The sequence below is a fragment of the Oncorhynchus mykiss genome, chromosome 21 (assembly GCF_013265735.2).
Source record: "Oncorhynchus mykiss isolate Arlee chromosome 21, USDA_OmykA_1.1, whole genome shotgun sequence".
Classification (NCBI taxonomy): Eukaryota; Metazoa; Chordata; class Actinopteri; order Salmoniformes; family Salmonidae; genus Oncorhynchus; species Oncorhynchus mykiss.
In genome coordinates, this window is record NC_048585.1 from 15,305,740 (window position 1) to 15,311,313 (window position 5,574).

At 41.7% G+C, this 5,574-nt stretch overlaps 1 protein-coding gene across 2 annotated transcripts in view; it reads right to left on the bottom strand.

Moving 5' to 3' along the window:
- The window catches only part of LOC110510810 (plexin-A4-like), a 482,439-nt gene extending 477,215 nt beyond the window's left edge, over positions 1-5,224 (bottom strand). For both annotated transcript variants that reach the window (XM_036957067.1, XM_036957066.1), the window contains exon 1: positions 4,583-5,224. The gene's annotated coding sequence lies outside the window, so the exon portion shown is untranslated. The remainder of the gene's footprint in view (positions 1-4,582) is intronic.
- Positions 5,225-5,574: the final 350 nt, after the last annotated feature.

Consider the following 5,574-nt stretch of genomic DNA (forward strand, 5'->3'; position numbering starts at 1 on the left):
CAATACATGTGTGTCTTTAGTTGTATTTTTGTATACATGTAAGTCTGTAATGTCTACATGGTAATGTTCTAATTGTATGTAAATTGTAAATTATTTTTGTTTGTAATGTATTTTTCATTATGTATCGGCAGTGGTGTAAAGTACTTAAGTAAAAATACTTTAAAGTATTACATAAGTAGTTTTTTGGGGTATCTGTACTTTGCTATTTATATTTTTGACAACTTTTACTTTTACTTCAATACATTCTGTAGACTGTAGCCTCCAGTCTCCCTGGCCCTTCTCTGACCCCTTACTGCAGCCTCTAGTCTCCCTGGCCCTTCTCTGACCCCTTACTGCAGCCTCCAGTCTCCCTGGCCCTTCTCTGACCCCTTACTGCAGCCTCCAGTCTCCCTGGCCCTGTTCTGACCCCTTACTGCAGCCTCCAGTCTCCCTGGCCCTGTTCTGACCCCTTACTGCAGCCTCCAGTCTCCCCGGCCCTGTTCTGACCCCTTACTGCAGCCTCCAGTCTCCCTGGCCCTGTTCTGAACCCTTACTGCAGCATCCAGTCTCCCTGACCCTGTTCTGACCCCTTACTGCAGCCTCCAGTCTCCCTGGCCCTGTTCTGACACCTTACTGCAGTTCTCAGTCTCCCTGGTCCTGCTCTGCCCCTTACTGTAGCCTCCAGTCTCCCTGGCCCTGTTCTGACCCCTTACTGCAGCCTCAGTCTCCCTGGCCCTGTTCTGACCCCTTACTGCAGCCTCCAGTCTCCCTGGCCCTGCTCTGACCCCTTACTGCAGCCTCCGTCTCCCTGGCCCTGTTCTGACCCCTTACTGCAGCCTCAGTCTCCCTGGCCCTGTTCTGACCCCTTACTGCAGCCTTCAGTCTCCCTGGCCCTGTTCTGACCCCTTACTGCAGTTCTCAGTCTCCCTGGCCCTGTTCTGACCCCTTACTGCAGTTCTCAGTCTCCCTGGCCCTGTTCTGACCCCTTACTGCAGCCTCCAGTCTCCCTGGCCCTGTTCTGACCCCTTACTGCAGTTCTCAGTCTCCCTGGCCCTGCTCTGTGAAGAGCTCCCTCTCTCTAGGCACACTCTGCCCAGCATGGTCATCCATTGAATGGAGCCTAACACTATTCACTAATACAGCCCCGAAATACATATCCAATCCTTATACCATTTCAGAGGGATCTGAAGGGAACATATAGGCTAGAGTCAATGGATGGATAATGTATTGGAAATAATGTAGGAATGCATATATAGTGGATTGGAAATAGTGTAATAATATATAACTACTATAGTGTAAGAATGTATACATACTATAGTGTATAAGCTATAGTGTAATAATGTATACATACTATAGTGTATAAGCTATAGTGTAATAATGTATACATATTATAGTGTGTAGACTATAGTGTAATAATGTATACATACTATAGTGTATAAGCTATAGGGTAATAATGTATACATATTATAGTGGAATGACTATAGTGTAATAATGTATACATACTATAGTGTATAAGCTATAGTGTAATAATGTATACATATTATAGTGGATTGACTATAGTGTAATAATGTATACATACTATAGTGTATAGGCTATAGTGTAATAATGTACACATACTATAGTACTATAGTGTATAGTGTAATAATGTATACATACTACAGTATATAGACTATTGGGTAATAATGTATACATACTATAGTGTGTAGACTATAGTGTTATAGGCTATAGTGTAATAATGTATACATACTATAGTCTAATAATGTATACATATTATAGTGAATTGACTATAGTGCAATAATGTATACATACTATAGTGTATAGGCTATAGTGTAATAATGTATACATACTATAGTGTGTAGACTATAGTGTACTAATGTATACATACCATAGTGTAATAATGTATACATATTATAGTGTAATAATGTATACATACTATAGTGTGTAGACTATAGTGTAATAATATATATATATATTATGGTGTGTAGACTTTAGTGCTATAGGCTATAGTGTAATAATGTATACCTACTACAGTATATAGACTATAGTGTAATAATGTATACATACTATAGTGTATAGGCTATAGTGTAATAATGTATACATATTATAGTGTGTAGACTATAGTGTAATAATGTATACATACTACAGTATATATACTATAGTGTAATAATGTATACATACTATAGTGTAATAATGTATACATACTATAGTGTGTAGACTATAGTGTGATAATGTATACCTACTATAGTGTATAAGCTATAGTGTAATAATGTATACATATTATAGTGTAATAATGTATACCTACTATAGTGTATAAGCTATAGTGTAATAATGTATACATATTATAGAGTGTAGACTATAGTGTAATAATGTATACATACTATAGTGTGTAGACTTTAGTGTGGTGTGACTGAGTTGAACAGAGCTACTGCTATAGTCAGTTACACATTCTGTATAGGCTTGTGTAGCAGCTGCTGCTGGCAATGGAGGGAGTGAGAGAGTGAGAGAGAGAGAGAGAGAGAGAGAGAGAGAGAGAGAGAGAGAGAGGGAGAGAGAGAGAACGAGAGAACAAGAGAACGAGAGAGGAGAGAGAATGAGAGAGGGAGAGAAAGAGAGCGAGAGAGAGAGAGGGAGAGAAAGAGAAAGAGAAAGAGAAAGAGAGAGAGAGAGAGAGAGAGAGAGAGAGAGAGAGAGAGAGAGAGAGAGAGGGTTTCTGTAAAGCTGCATTATGAGTCAAGGACCTACATCCCTCTATACAGCAAGAGGGAGCGCTATGCTTTCTAAGGTCTACAGAGGAAGTGGTGTGGCAGTGACTGGATATTAAATAGACAGTCTTCCAGGTTGCCTACTACACTACACGTCCCAGTGGCTGTCTGGCTGCTGTGTAGACTGGTCTATAACCACAGACCTACTCAACGCAGGCTCACCTCTACCACTACTGACTATAAAGCCTACTCAACACAGGACCACCTCTCCCCCTACTGACTATAAAGCCTACTCAACACAGGACCACCTCTCCCCCTACTGACTATAAAGCCTACTGGCACAAGCTCTAAATGAGCCATAAGGGTTACAGCATTTTAGCCTGATTCTTTACACAGATGGTACAGCGTTACCCCCAAGCAGCCCAGTGTTTGGAGCTAAATATTGAAGATATTCTATATGTATAACACATGTATTATGTCCTTGAACAATTGATATAGCCTACAGTAATGAACTGCTATACATGTTTTCCAGTTGTGTGGCATGTTGTTCTGTGAAGAAGAGGATTGGATCAAAGACGTTGTCATGACAATTTAACAGTGAGGTTAAAGGACTTTTTGACTTAAAGCTACCGTTGCTCACTATCCTGCTCTCGGACACAGGCGTGCCCTAATAGCATTTATGTAATAGCCTATATCGTATAAGGCTGCACATGGACATTTATAGAGTGATTTCAAATACTCTATAATAGCCTACTCTCTCTCTCTCTCTCACTCTATATCTATCTATATATATATATAGATATATAGATATATAGATACAAATAAAATAACTATATATATATAGTTATTTTATTTGTATCTATATATCTATATATCTATATATATATATATATATATATATATATATAGTTATTTTATTTGTATTTTTACTATATACTGGAAAATCAAAGAGTGAATGGGAAAACCAAAATCACTTGACCAGACAAGCTACGGATCTCCCTTCCCTTCCCAAACCCAAAACCATATCGGTCATGTACCTAGACCTGGGGCACTTGAGTGGAGACGTGCGACGCACAGCAATGCAGCCCGCAACTTATCATCGGCGACGCTTTCCAGCCACGGAGACAGGAGATGTGCCATTTGAGGTTACAATAAATGTTTCATGATGCAACGTGGGTTTTCCACGAGTTACAGACCGCATGAAAACAGAGACGCCGTGCACAAGCTACGCTGTGACTCTCTGAGAGGTATCATATGAAACATCTAGTCCTACACAGTGGGATGTGAATTATTGGATGTCATTGCGCTAGGATATATCAACGAGACGAGAGAGTGGTGGGGAAATATCCACCTCTTGGTGTGCAATAGGATGTCACATAACATACTGCAGAGCCGACTGTTGTACGAAGGTGGACAAATGTCTCTTAACACACTGCGAAATTCTGCCACCCCATAGGCTACATTCACTAATATCACTTGGTCAATATCACTTTACCTACAGAGCTCAGCGCGGGCAGACGCGCGTACGCATTTGGGCAAGTAAATGCTCAAAATGAATGAAGCAGTACACACATGCTCTAAAGCGTTAAACCGCAGAAAAATGCACCACAACTGCACATAGAATAGCATCAACAATAAATGACGCAATCTTATTCTATATCAGAGTGGCGATGGTGGGAAAATTGTAAAAGGTAATAAATACAAAAACTGAAATCCCAAACCCGCAAGAGAAGGATGGTGCAGTGTTCCCCGCGCGGCATGGCTATACGGCAGAGAACAGGTATACACGCCTTTACCTGGTGCAGAGGCATCCGCGCCCCAATTCTTCAAAAAAGAAAACGATAAAGACCAAAAAATAATAGTCCCGTTAAATGATCACCCTGTGACAAGCCCGTCCTTACCTGTAATCGCTGCGGATATCAGTTTACAGCCGCAGTCGCATTGACACTGCGGTAACAGGCACGTTCCGATGAATCCCAACTCCTTTACTTCCAAATTACAACGAGATGCGTAAAAAGAAACACCTTTTGGTATCCTAATCCACAGGGCTGTGATGCTTCTTTATGAATTGGTCCGTTCTAAATCCTCCGCAGCGACGTGTTAGTCAAAAGCATGAGAATCCAGCGCGAAAGGAAATAGCAGCAGGATCCCAACAACACTTCCGATCAGCGAGTCCCTCTCCAGCCACTATGCCGCTCCGAGTGGACTCAGACCCGGCGGGATCGCAACACCTCCCATCCCAAACGCGGACGCACTTATGTCTTGAAAATCGCTGCACTGTAGGATTCCGCAAGAGGATGTGTGTGTCGCGCTGTAGATCAGTGCGATGCTCCCATCTGAAAGGCGTTGTGTGATGCTGCGACGAGAGGGGAGAAGAGAGAGAGGGTGCTTTTCGAGTTTGCAGGTTCCGAGCTGACAACTGAGTAACTGGGCAGGGATTTGAGTGTATGGCGCTGTGCCGGGGCGCAAGGAGCGACTGTCTTGTTTTACCAAGCCTTCTGACTCGCCCGCAGTGACATCTCGGATCGAGGGCTGTGATTGGGCTAATTGTAAAATTTCACTGGCAGCAATCACAGAAGCGCAGCTCACATGATGAATGAGAGGCATATGCTGAAGCCCGCAGCCAGCGAATGTATTTTCTATGTTTATGTAATGCATTCATTCCTGCGTGAAAGGGATTTGGCTATGCCAAAGGGAATACACATGAATACAATACTGGGGGTGAAATGATCATCGGATTTAAATATCTAATCAGAGCATCATTTGAAGATGGAGATTAGGGAAATTAAATATAATTAAGACACTTGCTCTGTGTCGAGGGATTATCTTATTTTGTCGTTGATTATTTTTTTAAGTTTCTAACAGCTAATCAAGATATTGGCTTTCCGTTGGT